Source organism: Hylobates moloch, unplaced genomic scaffold, assembly GCF_009828535.3.
Source record: "Hylobates moloch isolate HMO894 unplaced genomic scaffold, HMol_V3 SCAFFOLD_8, whole genome shotgun sequence".
Classification (NCBI taxonomy): Eukaryota; Metazoa; Chordata; class Mammalia; order Primates; family Hylobatidae; genus Hylobates; species Hylobates moloch.
In genome coordinates, this window is record NW_026652283.1 from 60916580 (window position 1) to 60941623 (window position 25044).

A 25044-nucleotide genomic window follows, 5' to 3' on the forward strand; every position below is an offset into this window, starting at 1 on the left:
TATGTCTCTTTACTTTTGTATCTTTTTTCTTTTTTTTTTTCTTTTTTTTCGAGATGGAGTCTGGCTCTGTCGCCCAGGCCAGAGTGCAGTGGCGCGATATTGGCTCAATGCAAGCTCCACTTCCCAGGTTCACACCATTCTTCTGCCTCAGCCTTCCGAGTAGCTGGGACTACAGGTGCCCGCCACCACGCCCAGCTAACGTTTTTGTATTTTTTTTAGTAGAGATGGGGCTTCCCCATGTTAGCCAGGATGGTCTCAATCTCCTGACCTTGTGATCCACCCACCTCAGCCTCTCAACGTGCTGGGATTACAGGCGTAAGCCACTACGCCCGGCCTACTTTTGTATCTTTTCAGCATAATTTCTTATGTGTAGCAAGGACCCAATACATATTTGATGAATGTGTGTCTATGTGTGTGCTAATGTAATGTTATGTGTGTACCTGTCATTATCTTCTTTTGTTGTGTACCTTGATTTTTTTGTTTTTTTGTTTTCCTTCTGCGGAAGTCCTAGAGTAGGAATTGTTTTATCATTTTGTTTTTTTGTATTATAATGATATGTTTGTATTAAGGTCCTTGAAGAGCTTTTCCTTTGTGGGGTTTATAATTGTCTACTAAAATATACAGCATGTTAGATTATTAGATGTGTATTTGTTAAATGAATAGGCACAGGACATATGAACAAATAATATATACTTAATAAATACAGACTTCGGTACTTCTCCCTCTACTCTACTACCAAGTATGAAATCCTAAGATTAAAACCACTTTAAATTGTATGTTTTACCCTCAACTCTAGTCAAGAATAGATTTTCTGAGGTGTTTCTTCAAAACAAAACCAAATCTACATTATTATTTTCTGCAAAACTTTCAGATGCCCACCTGATAGAGTGTGTCACAGAGTGGACAGAAACTTGGAAGGTCTGAGTCACTAGATAGAACTTGAGTGCATCTTCAAAACAGTTGAGAATATCAATAAATGATGCTTCAAATCAACATGAATTATATTCTTTACAGATAAGATAAACATAACTTTTCTAGGTACTGGTAACAACTTCCCAGCATTAGGGGACAGTTTACAAATTTCTCTTTATTGTTTTTAGCTAATTTGATTGGTTAGATTGGAAGTTCTGGCTAAACAGAATGTCTTGGTCAAATTAGGGAAATGAGATGAGCTTCTATGAAAGTCAACAAGCTTGACTAATGTCTCATTTTCTTTTAAACCCATGGCTTTTAAGATATTGATACGGCAATGCACTAGCTATCATGGATGATATAGTTTGGATGTTTGATATCTCCAAATCGCACGTTTAAATGTAATTCCTACTATTGGAGGTAGAGCCTGGTGGGAGGTGTTTGGATCATGGGGGGCTTCATGAATGGCTTGATGCCCTTCCTGCAGTAATGAGTTCATGTGGGAGCTGGTTGTTTGAAAGAGCCTGGCACCTATCTCTCTCTCTCTCTTTCTCCCTCTCTTGCGATGTGACATACTGGCTCCCCTTGTGCCTTCTGCCATGATTGTAAGCTTTCTGAGGCCATCACTAAGAGCAGACGCTGGTGCCATGCTTCCTGTACAGCCTGCAGAACCATCAGCCAAAATCAACCTATATTATTTATAAATTACCTAGTCTAAGGTATTCCTTTATAGAAATGCAAATGGGCTAACACAAAGAATTGGTACTTATGAGTGGGGCATTGCTATGAAGAGACCTGAAAATGTAGAAGCAGCTTTAGAACTGGGTAACAGTTGGAAGAATTTGAAGAACTCAGAAGAAGAAAGGAAGATGAGGGAAAGTTTGAAACTTCCTAGAGACTTGTTAGGTGATACAAATATGGACAATGAAGGCCAGACTGATGAGATCTCAGATAGAAATAAGGAGGTTATCAGGGACTGGAGCAAAGGTCACCCATGTTACACCTCAGCAAAGAACTTGACTGCATTTTGTCCATGCCCTTTGGTTTTTGGGGATGGCTGAACTTAAGAGTGATGACCTAGGATATTTGGTGGAATAAATTTCTAAGCAGCAAAGTGTTCTAGAAGTGGTGTGGCTACTTCTAACAGCCTACATTCAGATACAAGAGCAAAAGAATGACTTAAGGTTGGAACTTATATTTCAAAGGGAAGCAGAGCATAAAAAATTGGAAAATGTGTGGCCTGGCCATGTAGTAAAGAAGGAAATTAGTGTTTTCAAGGAAATAATTCAAGAGGCCTGCAAAGCAACCACTTGTTAGAGAGATTTGCATGATTAAAATGGAGTCCAGTGCTAATAGCCAAGACAATGGGAAAAAGATCTTCAATGTAGCCCCTCTCATTACGAGCCCAGAAGACAGAATGGTTTCAGTGGCCAGACTCAGGGCACTGCCGCCCTGTGCCACCTTGGAAGGCCATTCCCCACCTCCTGGCTGCTCATGCTACAGCCAAGGCTCAAACGGCCCCAGGTAGAGTTCTGGCTAACCCTCTGGAAGGCTCAGCCATAAGCCTTGGTAGTTTCCAGGAAATGTTAAGCCTGCAAGTGCCAGAATACAAGAATGAAGAAGGGTTGCCAGTTTCTACCTAGATTTCAGAGGATATATTGGAAAGCCTGGTGTCCAAGCAGAAGCCTACCTCAGGGGCAGGGTCCCCCCAGAGTGCCTCTACTAGGGCAGTACTTAGGGGACATGTGGGGTTGCAGCCCCACACAGAGTGCCAATTGGGGCACTGCCTAGTGGAGCTGTGGGAAGGGGGCCACTGCCTTCCAGACCCCAGAATGGTAGAGCCATCTGTAGCTTGCATCCTGAGTATGGAAAAACCACAGGCATTGGACTCCAACCCATGAAAGCAGCCATAGAGGCTGCACCTGGCAAACTCACAGGGCAGAGCTGCCCAAGGCCATGTCCTACTCCCTGCACCAGTGTGCCCAGGATGTGGGACATGGAGGCAAAGATGATGTTAGAGCTTTAAGATTTAAGGTCTGCCCTGCTGGGTTTTGGACTTGTGTGGGGCCTGTTCCCCCTCTCTTTTGGCCAATTTCTCCCTTTTGAAATGGGATTATTTTACCAATGCACATACAATTGTTTTTTCTTGGAAGTATATAACTTGCTTTTTTTTTATTTTAGAGGCTCATAGCTGGAGGAACTTACTTTGAGTCTCAAATGAGACTTTGGACTACTGAGTTAATGATGGGATGAGTTAAGACTTTGGGGGAACTTTTGGGAAGGGAAGACTTTGCCACCTCTCTCTCTCTCTTGCTCACTCTTGCCATGTGATACTCCAGCTCCCCCCTTCATCTTCTGCCATGATTGTAACTTTCCTGAGGCCTCACCAGAAGCAGATGCTGATGCCATGCTGTTGTACAGCCTGCAGAACTGTAAGCCATATAAACCTCTTTTCTTTATAAATTACTCAGCCTCAGGTATTCCTTCATAGCAACACAAATGGACTAACAGAATGGATAATTGTAGTAATAATACTAATAAACTACAATTTCCTTGGAGATAAGGCATTTTACTCATCTCTGAGTCCTCTAATCTCTAGCCCAGATGTAGTAAATTCTATACCTTGTCTACCCAAATCTCTTCTTCCCTTTTGTGCTCTTAGAAACCCAATGGTGTTCAGATATTAGAACACTAGCTGCTTTATGGAGGCTGAGCATCTACCCATCCCTGAAGGAGAAAGGTGAATCATTATTAATTTCATTAAGCCAACATGGTTCATCCAAATTCCCTTGTCAATTATGGATTAAGAAGGGGCATATGACACAATTTTGCTTTATGAAAATTGACAAAAAGCCTCCTAGGGACTTTTTGGAAGAGTTATCTTTGTTCTTAAGGAAGAACCAAAGACAAAGACATTTCCTTCTCAGTCCATGGACATTGCAACCTATTGTGATGCCTGGCACTGTAGCTGCCATCTTGGGCTTGAAAAGAATTTATCCTATACAACAAGGAAAACTCTGAGGATAACATAACTGAGAGACTGAGTAAACATGGGTGCTCGATAACAATTTTGAGTCATTAGTGTAACCAACCCTGAAACTCCTTCACCTTTGGACTTCTTGTAAGAAAGAAACTTTGAGTTGATTATTCTGCTACTTGCAGCCAAAGCATCCTAGTTGATAGAGTTGGGGTACTTGTATGATTTTCTGCCTAAATGATTTATTATTCTTAATATTAGTCTTAATAACATATTATAATAATACACATAGTAATACAACTTTTACCCTACCCTGGAAAGCAATATACCAAGCATTTGTATAAATTATTTCATTTAATAGCAATATTTGATTGAGATAGATGTCATTACTCTCATCTTATATACAGGGAAGCTGAGGCCTGAAAAGGTAAAGTAACTTGACAAAATGCTCACAGTCGGTGATAAATCCCAGGTTTTGAACCTAAGTCATTCTGATTGGATTCTATCATCTTTCAATGACTCTATTTTAATTGACTTCACAATTAGTTTTTATCACTAACATTTTGATAAGCTCAAGATTATCATGTTCATTTCAAAAAATGAAGTACAGTACAGTCCAAGAGGCTGGGCTATTTGACAAAATTCAGAGTTCTAAAAAATTTATCATTTCTTTGTTGCTACTCCCTCACTATTAAATCAGTACGCATTTGATCAGTTTGTACGTTTTCCTAGGTAAGACAGACAGCTTTACAAGGCAAACAAAATTGCCCCTCCAAAGAGGCACAGAGAAGTTACTTACTCATGAATATTATTATTAATAACAGAGAATTAATAACACATTTATTTAATTAAAAAATATGACAAGGACCAAGTATAGAATGATAGGGAAGATCTGTTCCTAACAGGAAGGCATCTATCTAGTGAAGAAGCATTTTTAAGAACCCACAATCACTTAAAACCTCTGGAAGTTGTCCTAAGGCTATCCAGCAAATTGAAAAACATTCATTCAAGAAAAAAAAATATTGATAAGAACTGTGAGAGTCTGAAGCATTTGAGCCAATCTCCACTCTATTACTGACCCCTACCCTCACCCCAGCTCTGTGTTATAGAATCTCTATTATCCTGGGCGATGTGCAAACAAGAAGGCATAAACTCCTTCTTCCCACAGCTCCCAATCTAGAGAGGTTACTTTGAAACCTGAAACCTGCAAACACAAGGTGAGTATTATCTCAAGCAATAGTGATATGGGCTTGTTCACCAGAGAAAGTTGAAAACTTGGCTCCTCCTAATGGGCCCGTTCCTGGAGAAGAATTACTTTTGATGCTTTCCCTGGAGAGCCCAACAAGGAGCAGAATCATAAGGACAGGATTTGGGAGCAGATCCAACCTGATCTTTACACTATTAATGAATGTGTGGCTCCATACCAAGGAGCTCCCTTTGAGCTGAAAGGGAAAGGAGTGTGTAGGGCTCAAACCATAACCAACAGTGGAATCAGGTCAAATAATAGCCTTCCATTACTGAGATACATTAGAGAAAACTTTAATAATCATGAAGGAATATATTTGTCACTTGTACCTTAAAAAATAAAGACAAAATAGAAAAGCATTTTCTTGCAGGTTTGAACATTCTTTTTCCTGCCTGTAGGAAGTACTGGTAAATTTCAAAGACTTTTCATGCTGGCTTTATTTGGAGTTTCATCAGTGACCACTTGAATTTTAATACATTTCATAGACTCCTTCAAAAGGTATTGGCACTTGGGTCAGTTGGCACTTGTCCTGGCTGAAAGATCTACTTACCCTTTCAGAAATGATTAATGACACATAACAGTTTTTGTAGGCACAGGATCTCAGCTTAGCCTGGCACATTCATATTTGATGACACCCTTGGGAAAGTTGTTATTCTCTAGGTCAGTAGGAAGATAGCCAATGCCACTGACCATGTTACATTTCTATTTCCTGAACTACAGTAAAAAAAAATGTGAAAGACTTCAGCATGGGGAATACTTTTTGTCAATATAAACATAAGACAAAGAAGACTGAGGGACCCCCCTGTTAACTTAAGAGGACTGAGAATACAGGACCTAAAAGGTTGGGCTAGGACAGCCAGCTAGGGAGAAGGTAAGATACTCGGGGAATCTAATCAGGCCACTAAATCAAGGCACCATGCTGAGAGCAGATATTCTGAAAGAAATGCACCTGATGTATTATCTAAAGAAGTTTTATCAATGGAACAGATCAGAGCCCTCAGAAATAATGCCGCATATCTACAACTATCTGATCTTTGACAAACCTGACAAAAACAAGCAATGGGGAAAGGATTCCCTATTTAATAAATGGTGCTGGGAAAACTGGCTAGCCATATGTAGAAAGCTGAAACTGGATCCCTTCCTTACACCTTATACGAAAATCAATTCAAGATGGATTAAGGACTTACATGTTAGACCTAAAACCGTTAAAATTCTACAAGAAAACCTAGGCAATACCATTCAGGACATAGGCATGGGCAAGGACTTCATGTCTAAAACACCAAAAGCAATGGCAACAAAAGCCAAAATTGACAAATGGGATCTAATTAAACTAAAGAGCTTCTGCACAGCAAAAGAAACTACCATCAGAGTGAACAGGCAACCTACAGAATGGGAGAAAATTTTTGCAACCTACTCATCTGACAAAGGGCTAATATCCAGAATCTACAATGAACTCAAACAAATTTACAAGAAAAAAACAAACAACCCCATCAAAAAGTGGGCGAAGGACATGAACAGACACTTCTCAAAAGAAGACATTTATGCAGCCAAAAAACACATCAAAAAATGCTCATCATCACTGGCTGTCAGCGAAATGCAAATCAAAACCACAGTGAGATACCATCTCACACCAGTTAGAATGGCAATCATTAAAAAGTCAGGAAACAACAGGTGCTGGAGAGGATGTGGAGAAAGAGGAACACTTTTACACTGTTGGTGGGACTGTAAACTAGTTCAACCATTGTGGAAGTCAGTGTGGCAATTCCTCAGGGATCTAGAACTAGAAATACCATTTGACCCAGCCATCCCATTACTGGGTATATACCCAAAGGACTATAAATCATGCTGCTATAAAGACACATGCACCCGTATGCTTACTGCGGCACTATTCACAATAGCAAAGACTTGGAACCAACCCAAATGTCCAACAACGATAGACTGGATTAAGAAAATGTGGCACATACACACCATGGAATACTATGCAGACATAAAAAAGGATGAGTTCATGTCCTTTGTAGGGACATGGATGAAACTGGAAACCATCATTCTCAGTAAACTATCGCAAGGACGAAAAACCAAACACCGCATGTTCTCACTCATAGGTGGGAATTGAACAATGAGAACTCATGGACACAGGAAGGGGAACATCACACTCCGGGGACTGTTGTGGGGTGGGGGGAGGGGGGAGGGATAGCATTAGGAGATATACCTAATGCTAAACGACGAGTTAATGGGTGCAGCAAAACAACATGGCACATGGATACATATGTAACAAACCTGCACATTGTGCACATGTACCCTAAAACTTAAAGTATAATAATAAAAAAATCATTTCAACATGTGATTAACATAAAAAAAGAAGTTTTAACATCTCAACTTTACTTAGCCATATTCTCATTAATCGATTTTATAATTCAGAAAGGTTGAGTATCTCTTATTCTTTTCACCAATAACATGATATGTGTAAATATTACAAAATGAAAACAATCAAAATGTCACTCAGGAAAGGCAAGATACTACAAGTAAGACAGGCATAGTATTGCTCCTAACAAGTACTTAGCTCAAAACTCTGAATCAGTTTTTGATAAGTCTCAACACCTATACTCGCACCTTTTCCTTGTATTCATTAGCAAACAAGCATTTATTAGGTATCTTGAAGTGTGAGCAGGAAGCTCAGTATCACTGACCCAGTGATCTTGGGCTGAATTATATAGATAAAACTGTTTCTAAGGAGTTTAGAATGAATTACTGGTTTTCATTCTCGAGGCAGAGGTTTGATCACACAAAAACATATGGGAGGGAAACTAAGTAGGATCTTTCTGCCTAGCAAGAAGGGGTAGAACAGAATTCTGTTCTTCTGTTTACAGACAGGTAGAATTCTGAAGTGGAAAGACTGTATATTCTGGATCTTCAGCTTCTCATCTCCTCCTGCTTATTAGGGCCTATTTCACCACTTGGGTCCTTCTGCCCTCTCTTCCTCCTCCTCTTTCAAAGCCTGTTCCTCATCAAAAAATATTACGTAGTTAACTGATATGTTTGAAGTTAGTGTTCCTACTCCACATTAAACCTTAAGTCTCATTATAAATAAAAGTTTTTCTCTTCCACCCCACCCCTAACCTCCCAAAAATTCCAAGCTGCAACCAAGAGGTGATCTGAGTTGGCTGGAATGAAGAGACAGGGAAGGGAGGGTTACAATCCAGTATTTTACACACTTTAAGTGTCCTGTGTGTAATTCTGCAGCTGGATGGTCAGGGATGTTATACTCTAACAGAGCCACACTGCTACTTATAAAATTGGCTTGGGCTATGCACAACTGTTTTGTTAAGACACTAAAGATGACCATTTGAAAGTCTGTGGGAAAAGGAGGTAATTTGACCCTCCATGTGTTAGAAAGGCATAAAACATTTGAATGTCTATCAAAATTTGTTTAAGATCTGGGAGGGACTCCCTTCCCTTTTGAAAACTGCATTGAGGTTTTTAAGAACCACAGACGGTCTGTGTCTCCACAGCCAGCTCATTCAGGGCACACCCAGGAATGGCAGGAGGCCTTTCAGGAAGATGTGTTCCCCTGAGAATCTGCTCAGCACCTCTTCCCTCAGCACCTGCTGACTTTCTGCAAAATTGAAAGTAAGCTAATGGTTTCGTGTGTTCAAGCCCACACTCCTGCCACCCTGGATTTATTTATCTCTCCTATGCTGCAAGTCTCCTTTTTCTATATTTTAAATTCTGATTTGCTTAGATTTACGGTAGAAGTACTCAGTAAAGCCAATCCACTCTTTATTGGCATAAAATTGGCCAGTGGTGAGACGACATAACAGAACTGAAACTTGAAACTGTGGACAGACTCACTTTTCTGGAGTTGAGTCTGCCTTTTTGGAGTGACAGAGTGTTGTCAATACTCTGTAACTGGCAGAATCTGTTTCTTTCCTGGTATTTTGTCCCTCCATCCCTGGGGGAGAAAAGGGCAATTTGAAAATGTACTGCCATAGACATTCTGGCGAAAAAGGGTCAAGTGACTAAAGCAGAGAGCCGATAATCAGAGATGACTTGATGCTTACTAAGGCACAGCAATTCATAGGCACTGGCTCTGGTGGTGAGAAATTGCTGCTGGGAATGTGAGGAAGGAAGGTCAAAGCACATTTTTTGGCTAGTAGGACAATGAAGACATCTTCCCCAGAAGGTGGCCCATTCTTGCCACCCACTCCTTTTCTCTCATGACCCTATCCTGCCTCAGCAATTTAATCACACATCCAGACACTTGGCCATGGTGTGCTCACTGTCCCATAAAGCTTAGCCTAGCTTGGCTCCTCCAGGTCCCTGTGGCCTCAGCACCAATGACACACTGCAGAAGAGCTTTCCTCAACTGCCCACTGAAGTTGCATCTCCCACCCCTGGAGTTTTCACTCTCTCCCCCATTACCCTGCTTCATCATCTTCATAGCACTCATCTTGCTATGAAATGACCTTGCTTCTTTGTTTCTGTGGGTATGTGTCATGTCTCACTTTTCTCAGCAAAGCATAAGGTCCAGAAAAGGCAGGAGCTGCATCTTTCTGATTCATTGCTACATTCCGAGTGTCTGGGAAAGTGCCTGGAACAGTAGGGGCTCAAGATATTTGTGGAATGAATGAAGTAATGAGTAGGAGTAGTTGTAGGTAGAAAGATGCAAACTGGACTCAGAACTAGGGATTCTGATCTCTTGGTTAGCTCTTTTATGTATGCTGGTACCCCAAGTTTGCATAAACAGAGTAGGTGAAGGCACATGTATAAAATCATACTTCTCAGATCAGGGTATAAGGTCAGAGTGACCAGGTAAAGTCATTGACCTCACTGTATCTCATATCCAAATATATGTCTCTGAATCTAGCTTACCTGAGTAGGTAAGCTCATAGACCCTGAAGTGCACTGCTGAGTTCATGGCTTACCTATGCAACTGGCTTAGTGATGTGACCTTGGGCAAATTAGCCTTTCTGTGCTTCAGTTTAAATCTACCCTGTGCTACCACTATCATGGCAGTGACTACATGATACTATCTCCTTAACTAGGTCAGAAGCTTCTCAATGGCAGAAGCTATGTCTTATTAGATTGAGTACCACCAGCAACTATTGGGTGCTCAATAAATGTCTCTGGAATAAATAAATGGATAAGCCCTAATTAAATTTACTTTATGACACAAACTCCCATCCACTCCATCACTCAGTCCCCAAACTGGTAATCAGCTCATGTCACTCACTTCCTCACAAGTCTCTGTGCTGTGATTAGAATAAAGTATAAACTCCTTATTCAAGAGCCCAAGACTTCATGATATAATCCCAAACTGCCTTTCCAGAGTTATTTCTTACCATATACCCCATGGATCTTGCGCTCTCAGCCCGCCCTTCTCTGAATTCTCACACTTCGATAGTTTTAGACCTTGGCCTATTGAAGGAGAACTCATGAGTCAGTCTTATTTGGGAAACTTCGTTCTCTCTGAAGGAATTAATTTCTCCTTCTGATTTATTCCCAAATCAACATGCCTCTGTTTAATGTTAATTATATTTTTCTGGTTTCTTATTTAATTTCTCCCTCCTCCATTGAATTGTAAGGTCCTTAAGGACAGAGAGTTTGTCTCATTACTCTCTGCTCACTCTTTTCTATTCCCAATCACAAGGTAGTGACTTTCATAGAGTAGATAATCAATAATTATTTTTTAATTAAATATACTCAACTGATAATTTTTACCTTATTTCATATATAAGTTTAAAATCTGAAGCTCCTAAAGCAAAAATGTGCCCAAATAACACGTTATATTCTACTCAAGATTTATTCTAAGCACTGCAATTTCAAAAAACAGAAAAAAAGGAAAATATTTGGAAACTATATGCCTGATAAAGAGTTAAGAGACAAAATATTTATTAAGAGACAAAATATTTAAAGTACTTCTACCACTCAGCAGCAACAAACAAACAAAAACACACTTCCACTTAAAAAGCAGGAAAGGATACAAAAAATACAATGGAACCATGATTTTGTTTTTTACAAGAATAAACAAGATAGATAGATGCTGGCTGGTTTAAAAAAGAAAAACAAGAGAAGATCCAAATAAGTACAATCAGAAATGACAAAGATGACATTACAATTAATCCTACAGAATACAAAAGATCCTCAGAGGCTGCTATGAACAGATCTATGCACACAAATTAGAAAATCTAGAGGAAATGAATAAATTCCTGGAAACATATAATCTCCCAGAATTGAATCAGAAAGAGACTGAAATCCTGAATAGACTAATATTTAGTTCTGAAATTGAATCAGTAATAAAACACATAGCAGCCCCCCCAAAAAGCCCTGCATCAGATGGATTTACAGCCAAATTCTAACATATGTACAAAGAACTAGTATCAATCTTACTGAAACTAGTCCAAAGAGTTAAAAAGGAGAGGCTCCTCCCCAACTCATTCTATGAAACTGGCATCAGTTTAATACCAAAATCTTGCAGAAACACAATGAGAAAAGTTCAAGCCAATATCCCTGATAAACACAGATGCAAAAATCTTCAACAAAATACTAGCAAATTCTATCCAGCAGCACATCAAAAAGTTAATTCATCACAATCAAGTAGGCTTTATTCCTGGGAAGCAGGGTTGTTTCAACATATGAAATCAATAAATGTGATTCACGACATAAACAAAATTAGAAACAAAAACTATACGATCATCTCAATGATACAGGAAAAACTTTTAGTAAAAATTCAACATCCATTCATGATAAAAACCCTCAACGGACTAAATATAGAAGGAACATGCCTCAAAATAATAAGAGCCATCTATGACAAACCCATAGCCAGCATCATATTAAATGGGCAAAAGATGGAACTATTATCTTTGAGAACTGGAACAAGTCAAGGATGATCACTCTCACCACTCTTATTCAACACAGTACTGAAGTCTCAGCCAGAGTAATCAGATAAGGAAAAGAAAGAAAAGCCATCCAAACAGGAAAAGAAGATGCCAAACTATCTCTCTTCACTGACAATATGCTACTATTCCTAGAAAACCCTTCATAACTCTGCCAAAAAAGCCCTAGAACTGATAAGTGACTTGATTAAAGTTCCAGGATACAAATTCGATATACAAAAATTAGTAGCATTTCTACACACCAGTAACGTCTGGGCTGAATGTCAAATCAAGAACACAATCTCACTTACAATAGCCACAAAGAATATGAAATACCTAGGAATACAGTTCACCAAGGAGGTGAAAGATCTCTACAAGGAGAACTACAAAAATTTGAGGAAAGAATCAGAGATGACACAAATAAATGGAAAAAACACTTCATGCTTATAGATTAGAAGAATCAATATACTTAAAATGGTCATACTACCCAAAGCAATGTACAAATTCAGTGCTATTCCTATAAAACAACCAGTATCATTTTGCATAGAAATAGAAAAAACTCTCCTAAAATTCATATGGAACCAAAAAAAATAACTCAAATAGTCAAAACAATATTACACAAAAGAACAAAGCCAGAGGCATCACACTACCTGATTTTAAATTATACTATAAGACTACAGTAACCAAAACAGCATGGTGCTGGTACAAAAACAGACACATAAACCATGGAACAGAAAAGAAAACTCATAAATAAAGCTGCACACCTATAACCATCTGATCTTTGACAAGGCTAACAAAAACAAGCAACAGGGAAAGGATGCCTTATTCAATAAGTGGTACTACAATAACTGGCTACCCATATGCAGAAAAATAAAATTAGACCCACACCTTTCACCATATGCAAAAATTAACTCAAGATGGATTAAAGATTCAAATGTAAGACATCAAGCTATAAAAATCCTAGAAGAAAACCTAGGAAATACCCCTTCTCAACATCGGCCTTGGCAAAGAATTTTTGGCTAAGTCCCCAAAAGCAATTGCAATAAAAACAAAAATTGACAAGTGAGAACAAATGAAAGAGCTTGTGCATAGCAAAATAAACTATCAACAGAGTAAACAGACAACCTGTAAAATGAGAGAAAATATTTTCAAACTTTGCATTCAACAAATTTCTAATATTTAGAATCTACCAGGAACTTAAATCAACAACTGAAAAACAAATAACCTCATTTAAAAATGGGCAAAGGACATGAACAGATACTTCTCAAAAAAAAAATGCAAGCAGCCAAAAGGACATATGACAAAAATGTTCATCATCACTAATCATCAGAGAAATGCAAATCAAAACCACAGTTAGCTGCCATTTCACACCAATCAGAATGGCTATTATTAAAAAGTCAAAAAAATAACAGATGCTGGCAAGGCTGCAGAAAAAGGAACATTTATGCACTGTTGGTGGAAATATAAATTAGTTCAGCCACTATGGGAAGCAGTTTGGCGATTTCTCAAATAACTTAACAGGAAACTACCATTAATGCCAACAATCCCATTACAGGGTGTATAACCAAAAGAAAATAAATCATTCTAACAAAAAGATCCATGCATTTGCATGTTCATTGCCATGCTATTCACAATACTGAAGACATAGAAGCAACCTAGGTGCCCATCAATGGTAGATTAAAGAAAGAAAATATGGTACATATATACTATAGAATTATTATGCAGCCATTAAAGAATGAAATAATGTCGTTTGTAGCAACATGGATGCAACTGGAGACCATAATCCTAAGCAAATTAATGCAGGAACAGAAAATCAAATACTGCCATGTCTTCACTTAAAACTGAGAGATAAAACTGAACATATATGGACATAAACATGGGAAGAATAGGCACTGTGGACTACTAGAGGGAGGAAGAAGGGAGGTGGGTATGGGTTGAAAGACTATCTATTGGGTACTATGCTCATTCCCTGGGTGATGGAATCAAAAGCCCAAACCTCCGCATCACACAATATACCCATGTAACAAACCTGCACAGGTACTCCCTGTATGTCAAATAAAAGTTGATTTAAAAAAAAAGTGGGAAAAAGGAACAGAATAGAATTTGTTCCCAAAGAAAACTAACAGCCAAAAGATATATGAGAAGGTGTTCAATAAAATGAATTATCAAGAAAATGCAAATCAAAACCACAATGAGGTATCACTTCACAACTGTTAGAATGGATTTTTAAAAAAGAATACATTATACATTGCTCATGGAAATATAAATGGGTGTAGCCACTATGGAAGATAGTATGAAGGTGCCTCCAAAAATTAAAAATAGAACTATCATATTACCCAGCAATCCCACTTCTGGGTATGTGTTCAAAAGAATTAAAATCAGGACCTTGAAGAGGTAGTTGCACTCCCACATTGATTGCAGCTTTATCAACAATATCCAAAATATGGGAGAAACCTAAATGTTCATTGAGGAGTGAATGGGTTAAGAAAATATGATGTATGCATACAATGAAATGTTACTTAGCTTTAAATAAAAGGAAATCATTTTATTTGCAACTACATGGATGAACCTGGAGGACATTGTACTAAGTGAAATAAGCAAGATACAGACAGAAAAATACTATACAATCCTATTTATATGAGAAATCAAAAATAGTCAAACTCATAGAAGCAGAGAGTAGAAGTGTAGTTGCCAGGAGCTGGGAGGAGGGAGACACAAGGAGATGTTTGTCAAAGGGTACAAAGTTTCAGTTTGCAAGATGAGTAAGTCATAGAAATCTACTGACTTGCCTATAGTTAACAATGCTGTATGACATATTTAAAAATTTGCTAAGAGGGTAGATCTTATGTTAAGTGTTTTTATTACAATATAACAAATAAGCAGGGCAGAAGGAAACTTTTGGAGATGAAGGATATGTTTATAGCATGAATTGAGGTGATGGTTTAATCACGTATATGTATCTGTAAACTCACCAAATTCTATACAACAAATATGTACAACTTTTTGTATATCAATCATACCTCAATAAAGGGGTTTTTTAAAAAAATCATAGAAAATGCAAATGTCATTACTTAATCACAAAATTCTTTAAATATCTTAATAACATTGTTGCCAACCAAAAACCAAGTACAATTTAATATATGAGAATAATAATATTATTACTATTATTCTTCTATTAAGAAAGCCATGATTTCTTTGAAGGCAGCATCTGTTCCAGCAGAATAAATGGGCATTTCCTTTATTGATTTTAGATGATATGAGATATAAGTCATAACACAAGGACTATTTTAAGATATGTCTATCGAAGCTTCAAGACATTGTCAATGATGCCAAGGTAAATAGTGATATAGGAAAAGCCAAATCTCCTTTCAATGCATTCATAGCCAAAGAAACAATATAGTATTTAAAAGGAAAAATGCAACTGACATCTCTGGCCCTCTTAAAACAGCCTTAAGTTTTCACCCCTAAAAATTCATTTCTCTCCTCTCATCCTGTCTTCAACTTCTACCATTCCTTTCAGATGCCCAGGGAAATTCCAGTGCTCTCCTGTCATTGACCAAAGATGAGTACATTAGCTGTGGTAGAATTTGCTGGTTCCCTAGTGAATGTGTCAGTAACTCATGTGTCTCTCCAAATATTGCTCAGCATGTAATATTAATACATGGGTTTTTGCCTCGTTTATATCTCAGACAATAACAATGCAAATGAGTGTGGATGAACACAGAGGCTGGGGATAGGGTTGAAGTCAGAGTGGTAAAGGAGGTAGAGAGAAAGGGTGATATGAAGGGAAGTCCCCTTCCTGCCTCTGGGCTCAGCACTTTTTTTTTTTTTTTTTTTTTCTCTCTGAAGTATCAGTTTGCATCAAGCCTGGCTTAGTGGGCACTGTTTGTGAACTTAACCTTCTGTAGACCCTGTAAGGGGTTACAAAGAAAATTTTACAAATTTGTGAAGCAATCTATTATTATACATGGAAAACAATTAGAAAATAACATAGGGCATTTCATTACCAAAGGTCATTTATAATCAAATGATTCAGAATTCTTGCTTTGGAGAGCCATGGTGAAGAGATACAGAGGCCAGAATTTATAATGATGGTTTTTCTGTAGATCCTGGAGTCTAAACTTACTTTGGAAAGGAAACAATTTTGACAGATGGAGTACAGGCATCAACATATTAGGAGTTTGGAGAAATCTGAACTTTTCCTTTTTACAAAAGGAAACTTAAAGTATCTTAACAACGTCATTTTCAAAGGTTCTTTTCAACGGTCATTTTATTTTAGGCTTACTCAATTCTACTTTCCTTCCCAGTTATTTAAAAACCTTAATTACCTAACGTAAATGATGAGTTAATGGGTGCAGCACACCAACATGGCACATGTATACATATGTAACAAACCTGCACGTTGTGCACATATACCCTAGAACTTAAAAGTATAATAAAAAAAAACCTTAAGGGTAAATTTACTTTGACTTCATGCTCAGTTGTCTCTCTATGTGGAGTCCAGGTTACTTCTCTTGCAATGGAATCTTGAAATAAGAAAGAGTAAAAATAAAATCTCAAAAATAAAATTATCCTCTTCCCCTTTTCCTTCCCTTCATAAGAACTGTGTAGCCAATAGGCTGAATAAGATAGGCACCTAAATGTGGTGGTGAAAGGAGAATATCTTGACCCAAGAAGTTGCAGTTAATGAGTGGTGAGTCTGGCATCCACACAGGAGCCACAGCCAAAGAAAGGTGAGGAGGGTGTCCATGAAGAAGGCCAGCGTGGTGTGGGCACTTGGGCATGAATAGTGTTAGTAAGGCCTTTACAACAATGATGGCCCAAAGTGGCCCAGCAGAGAAGGGTCCCATCAAGAGTGTGTGAACTGGACATCCTTAGAGAGAGCTGGAAGGAAGGTCATGATGTGTGAGAGCCCAAAAAAGATGCGGAGCACATCAACACTGAGGGTAGTGTAGTATGGGATGTGGGAGCCCAGGTGATAGACGAAGAAGGGGTCTGCATGGGAGGGCAGCCTGGTGTGGGTGTCAGAGTCTAAATAGGTTGATGAGGGCATCCATATAGGTGCACGGGGTGTCTGCTCCCAAGTGGAATGAAGGAGGGAACCCAAGTGTTGAATGTTGTAACCTGAACAAGGAAGTATTGGAGTCTATGAGGCCACAGAGGGTTCCAGCTTGAGGATGCAATCAAGCACAGAATATTTGAGCTCAGGTGGTGGTAGTCAGGAATCTGTTTAGGGATTGATGTGGTGGAAACAGGAGACTGGTTATAAACAGAGAAGTTGATAAAATAAGAAAAACATTCAGGATAATAGAAGCCTGAACCATATGATGTTGAACTGCAACTGGAGGTATTGGCATGAAAATATAGATTTTAATATATATGTAGATAAAGAAATAAATATGATGAAAGTGTGTATGTGTACAGACACAAATATATATATAGATACATAGATTTATCTCTGTCTATATCTACATTTCTCATTAGTTCTGTCTACTGAGAGGGTCTGGGAGCAGGGACACCTCAAGAACAATGAGCACATCTAGCTTCTTCCAGAATATGATTTCTAGATATCATTCTCAGGCCAGGCTTGGTGGCTCACTCCTATAATCCCAGCACTTTGGGAGTCTGAGGCAGGCGGATTGCTTGATCCCATGATTTTGAGACCAGCCTGGGCAACATGGCAAAACCCTGTCTCTACCAAAAGATAAAAATAAAAATTAGCCAGGCATGGTGATGCACATTTGTAGTCCCAGCTACTTAGGAGGCTGAAGTGGGAGGATCGCTTGAGCCCAGGAGGCAGAGGTTGCAGTGAGACAAGATTGCATTACTACTCTGCAGCCTGGGCAACAGAGTGACACCTGTCTCAAAACGAAGGGAGGTGAGGGGAGGGAAGGGGAGGGGAGTGGGGACGGGAAGGAGGGAAGAAGGGAGGGAGGAAAAGAAAGAAAGAGAAAGAAAGATCATTATCTACTAGAAGGGACCAGGATTCCTGGAGCAATGGCTGATTCCACAGCTGGAGTAGAAAATGTACAAAAGAAGCTACAAATATCTTGCTATGCCAGAAAGAAGGTGCTCAAAGAATAATAGAATTGCATCAAAAGGACACAGAAGCCAGATTAAAGGGCTCTCACTGGCCAAATTGTAGACAATTTGAACATCTAAAATAAACATTGGTAGTAATGCATTTAATCTATGGAATAAAATAGAAATCTATGAGCTTATGTTAATATGAAGAAATAAAGAAAGTTTTATGAAGAATAGAATATTTACATAGCCTGAAAGCATTGTCCCACAACATACATATGAATTACAAAGGGAAACGGAGTAGCTTTATCCTGGCAAGCCTGGATAATATCACCTTAATCAAAAGACCAAATTAACATAATCAGTAATATGACAAACCAAAATTGTATGTCATCTGATAGGAAGAAATAAGAACACAGCATCACTTCAGTGCTATATTTGCCAAAGAATAACCTGAATTTCATCATGATTCAATGATCAGATTCATGAATCTAATCTAATCAAACATCATATGAAATCAAATTGAAAGACACTCTACAAAATAACAAACCTGCAATCATCAGAAGTGTCAAGGTCATGAAAGTTAAGAAGAGAAGACTAAGATGAAGGCAATCTAAAGAGACACAACTAAACGCAACATGTAATCCTGAACTGGATCCTTCTCCTCTAAAAGACATCAGTGGGACAATTGCTGAAACTTCAGTGAGGGTTAGAATAGAATGACAGAAATATCCCAGTGTTGGGCCGGGCGCAGTGGCTCACACCTGTAATTCTAGCACTTTGGGAGGCCAAGGAGGGTGGATCACCTGAAGTCAGGAGTTCGAGACCAACCTGGCCAACATGGTGAAACTCTGTCTCTACTAAAAATACAGAAATTAGCCAGGTGTGGTGGCAGGCGCCTGTAATCACAGCTACTCAGGAGGCTGAGGCAGGAGAATCACTTGAACCTGGGGGCAGAGGTTGCAGTGAGCCAAGATTGTGTCACTTCACTCCAGCCTGGGCAACAGAGTGAAACTCTGTCTCAAAAAAAATCCCAGTGTTAATTTCTTGATTTTGATGGTTGTTTTGTGGCTATATAGGATAATTTCCTTATTTGTTATGAATACATACTAAAGTTTTCAGATGTAACGGGGCATCCTGTCAACAACTTTCCTGTAAGTTTGAGATAGTTTGACAAAGGTCTTAAGTGGAGTTGACAAAGGTCTTAAGTGACAAAGGTCTTAAGTTGACAAAGGTCTTAAGTTGACAAAGGTCTTAAGTCACTCCTGGGTGACTCAGTAGGGAAGGACATAGGGCTTTTGTGCAGAATGAGGTATGGCTATTTGTCCTCACTCTTTATTCTCCCAGCATACTCTACAACACCCAGAGGCTGAGATAATGATGTGTCTATGTGATTTCATAGCAGAGATGTCCTGGTGTGTGTGCAGGACAGCACTTTCTACTTCTGAGTCCTCAGGTAAAGTGAGCTTCCTCTGATCTTTTCAATATTAATGATTTTTTTTTAAAGCCCTTCCTTCTCAAACCCATTCCCATGCAGGTTACTCTCTAGTTGTAAGATGGGAGCAGGAATTGGGGAATAACCCTGGGTTTGGAAAGTTAAGACCTAGTTTGACCTTGGTCTCTTTGAGAATCCTTACCTCTCTGGTTGCCATGAACATCAGTTGAGATATGTGTGAAAACTCTTTGATGTGTGTTATGTAAATGCTAGTAAATAATGGCTACGTCCCATCATCAGGGCTCACAGGAGGCAAAATTAAGGCATAGGTGAAGTTGTTTTCAGTTTTCTTTCTCTGTTGTCCTTTTCACCACTGCAGCAACTATTACTTTGGTGTTCTGATGGTAACTTTGTATTCCCCTCATTGCTTCTACATTTATTATCTGAAAACAATTCGTAAGGAAGATTTGTTCATTTTCCCTCATTTATTTATTCAATCATATATATCAGGATCTAAAAATTCAGAATATATAAAATCAGTGTACATATATATTATTGACTCATAGGTATTTATTAATTTGAACTTTTCATCTAAGAATAATTTTAGATTTACAGGAAAGTTGCAGAGCTCCCATATATCTCTCATCTAGTTTCAGTTTCCTCCACGCCATCATCTTACATTACAATAGTGCATTTGCCAAAACTGAGAAACTGACATTGATACATCACTATTCACTAAACTCCAGATTCTATGTGGATTCCCTCAGTTTCTCTATCCATGTATTTTGCTGTTCCAGGAGCCAACCCAGCATACCCTACTGCATTTTGTTTTTATACCTCCTCAGTCTCCTCTGGTCTGAGATAGCATGTTTTTCCTTTATTGCCTTGAGGAAAATATCTCATTCATAATACAATCAGATTCATTTGATACAGTCTGCATGCCATCCTGGGATCCCATTAATATCTTGGGTGATTTTTATATTTGCATACAGTGAAGTTTATTCTCTGTAATGTATACATCTATAGGTTTTAGCAAAAGCATAGTGATGTATTCACCACCATGGTACCATACAGATTAGTTTTGTCACTCCAAAAAATCCCTTGTGCAGCCCATTTGCAGTCAACTCTTCCCACTTCCTCAAATCCCTGGTATCAGATGATCTGGTTTTTTGTGTGTCTATAATTTTGTCTTTTCAAGAATGTCACACATAGAATCATACACATAACCTTTGGGATCTGGCTTCTTTCACTCAGAAAAATACATTTAAGATTTGTTTGTGTTATTTCATGAATCAATAGTTTATTTTTATTACTGAATAACTTTCCATTCTATGGATATGCCAGTTTGTTTATCCATTCACCTGATGAAGAGCATCTTGGTTATTTCCAATTTTGGGTGATTATGAATAAAGTACAAAATATAAACATTTTATATATGGGATTTTGTGAATATATGTTTTCAATTCTCTTAAGCAAATAACTAAGATTGGGATTCCTAGATCAAATGGCAAGTGTGTGTTTAACTTTAAAAGAAACTGTCCAAGTCTACCAAAGGACTACACCATTTTGCATTCCCGCCAGTCAGTGAATGAGAGTTCCTGTTACTCTACATCTTTGCCAGCCTTTGGTATTGTCTGTTTTTTTTTCCAAGACATTTTAATAGTTATTTGGTAGTATATCATTATGGTTTTAATTTGCAATTCTCTACTAACTAATGATATCATGCATTTTTATGTTTATGTGCCATCCACATATTTTCTTTGGTGAAGTATATGTTCAGATCTTTTGACCATTTTAAAAATTAGGATATTTGTTCCCTTTTGTTGAATTTTAAAAGTTGTTTTGTATATTCCAGAGATAAATTATTTATCAGATATTTAATTGGAAAATATTTTCTCCCAGTCTGTGGGTGGTCTTTTCATTTCCCTACCCGTATTTTTCACAAAGCAAAACTTTTAATTTAAATAGAGTTTAATTTACTTTTTCTTTTATTGATTATGCTTTTGGTTTCATATATAAAAGTTACTGCCAAATAAAAATTCATGTAGATTTTCTCTTATATATTTTCTTTGAGAATTTTATAGTTTTAACTCCTCCCTTCAGATCTATGATCCATTTAGAGTTAATTACTATGTATGGTGTAAGGTAAATGTCAAAGCTCACTTATTACATCAGGATAACCAACGGTTCTGGGACTACTTGTTTAAAAAGTGTATTATTTTCTTATTAAGTTGCCTTGGCATCTTTTGCTGAAAATCAATTGATTATATATAAAAGCAGGTATATTTCTGAATTATCTTGTTTATTCCATTATCTATAGGTCTCTCCTCAGATCAATACTCTATTGTCTTTATTACTGTAGCTTTATGGTCATAGCTTTATAGCTATATCATTTTTAAAATCAGGTAATATGAGCCTTCCAACTTTGTTCTTTTTTTTAAAAATTGTTGGCTATTCTCAATCTTTTGCATTTATATGTAAATTTTAGAATCAGCTTGTCAGTTTCTACAAAAAAGTTCACTAAGATTTTGACTGAGATAACACAGAATCAATATATCAATTTTTGTATAATTGATATCTTTTAAATATTGAATCTTCTGATCCATAAACATAGTATATCTGCTTATTTAGGTCTCTTTAATTTCTCTAAGACTAAGGTGCTTGTTGAAGATGAAATAGTACTATCTGACAATTAAGGTCCACACAGAAAGGCACAGTATTTAGAGCAATCCAAAGCAGTGTAGTGTGGTGACAAATACCTTTATATACTTTAAAATCCACTCAGCTAAGTGCAATTTAGTAATTAATATCATGATGACTCAATGTCATTAAGAGAGTATTAAATGCTATCCAATGTATTGTTTTCATTTTTTTAATGTAACTTTTGAGCACAGTGTACTGTGCCACATAATTTATTTATAATTTTCTGAATTCCACAAAACATTCCTATGAGATAAAAATGGTTACTATCTCCATTTAACACATGATAAACTGAAGACTAGGGCATTTCGAGTTGTTCATTTAGTCTTCATTGGCCCACTAGCAAATGGTGCCTCAAAGCCAACATGTTCAAATGACTCTCCCCTCTCCCCACCAGGACCTCTACATTTGCCCCCATATCACTCCAGCCATGAGTAGGACAGCGCATGGAGCAGCCCCACCTCCTCCCACTCATCACCCAGCAGCTTGTAAAGCCTGTATCCAGGGCTACACAGTTTCTATATTCTGTCCAAATTTCAAATATCACCATCAAAAATAACTACCATATCTTTATTATTATACCCCTGGCTATACCACATTTTTAAATGTATTTAATTGACAAAAAATGTATATACTTATTGTGTACAACATGATGTTTTAAAATATATATACATTGTGGAATCCAGTGTATTGTTTAATGAGGCAAAACAATGTATGCTTTTAAAGAAATCTTTTCATGAATATTTAGAAAAATAAAAGAAACATACTATGGAGCTTAAAAGAGAAATCTTCAGTTAAACGGAAATTCACTAAAAGAAACAGTTTATTTCCAATGATGATGAAAGATTGAAGTACCTCTACAAAAGACATTCTTTTTAGTTTTAAAAGTAAAATAAGCATGCCAGATTTCTCATTCTGCCTGGGGAACTCCCTGAGACAGATAGTAGGAGTTTTTCTTTCATTATACTCAAGATGTTTTTTGATCTTGTTTGTGATTTCAGAAAGTGGCTCACAATGTGTCAGGGCCTCTAAGAACTCCCCACAAGAAATGCAACCTGTTTTCTCTCACTGAAAAAAAAAAAAAAAAAAAAAAAGGGAAACCCTGGTTTTCTTGTAGATGTACTTTGGTTTCACAGAGAAGAGATGAAAGTTGTCAGCTTTATTTTTCTTTTCCTCATAACACTAGGTAAATCTCCTTTGACTTTGAAGCTTTGGTACTTAGAGACTGAATCAACATAGACAACAGAACAGTAAAGGAACTTCGGTCATTTTGGGCAATCATTTTATGCATCACACTTTTCTATGATTCTATGCGAAATGCCCCAAAGTTAGAATATTAGAGTCTAGTTATACATGTGAGCTATTCTACTCAGTCAAGGCTGAACCAATTATACAAGGCCTCAAAAGTTCACTCATATTATGTGCTATAGACTCAGCCTTAGTAGATTATATGGTAAGAAACAGTGAAAACTATTTTCTGATTAAACATTTCTATTATTATAAAAATTATTTAATTCTGTTCTGGAAGACTGTGTTGGTATATACTATTATCACTGAGAAGGTTAAATGTGGGAGGAAGGAATAAAATAAAAACTATGCCTATGGAGGATATAAACTACCATTTAGCTTTCATACATCTTCCATTATTATTATTATAAAACATTCTCCGGAATCCCGGAAGACACTGATTTTTTTTTTAACCAGTATTCTATTCCCTAGTAGTAGAAAAATAACATTTCACTATAAGACTTCTCTTTTTCCTTTTTTTGCCATGATGATTTTGACCTATGCATATTTCTCATTTTATTTTGCTCAGAAAAAATATGAAAAATGTAATTTAACATTTCATGTTCACATCAACAAAATGTCACATTTTTCAAAGTAAATTACAACTCAATTCAATATTTATATCATTCATATGTGATATTTAATATTGTATGGGAGCAACTCTTGGTCTTATTTGGCCTTTTAAAGACTTTCAGTTGGCCCATATTACTTATCATAGAAACCATATAAACAGGGCATATGTACTACACACATTGCAACTCAGCCATCCACACCTACCTCACACTCTAAAATCCCCTGAGATCTACGGGGTTCTTTGCCTCATTTGAATTCTCTTCCATGTTCTGAGACTCATCACTCATCTCTGCTCTTACATTGCTGATGTTATTTTAGACCTTTTATCCTTTTAGACACAATATCAAAATCTACCAGTTAGAATGATGCATTGTAACTTTGGATAAGATGCTCTTACTTACATCACTCCACCCAGCTCCATCTGGGCTTCTTGAATGTAGATCCTCACCAAGATTTGCCTAACTGGAAAAGAAGCTGAATATTAGTACTAGGAAGGTTAAGATTAAAAGTAATTTAGAGTTCTCATTGTTCAATTCCCACCTATGAGCCTAATGCTAAATGACGAGTTAATGGGTGCAGCAAAACATCATGGCACATGGATACATATGTAACAAACCTGTACATTGTGCACATGTACCCTAAAACCTAAAGTATAATAATAAAAAAATAAATAAAAAATAAATAAATAAATAAAAGTAATTTAGAAAGAAGACAAGGAGGGCAGTTATGGTACTGTTGCAATAACTATGTGAGAGATAAATGAAAAGAAGGAATATATGAAGGTGAGTAAACAGAGTAGAATAAGCAGGATTTTGAGGGCCTTAGGAGAAAAGGAATGACATCTGTGTTCCTTGCTGGCATTATTTAAGTTGTCCCATTCACTGAGATAGAGGAAACAGAGCAAGCAGATTTGGGGGGAGAAGACACTGAGACCAGGTGTGGATCTGTGGAGTCGGCAATGCCTGTCAGACATTTTGATGAGGATATCCATTGGCAGCAAGACATCTAGGTCTGGAAT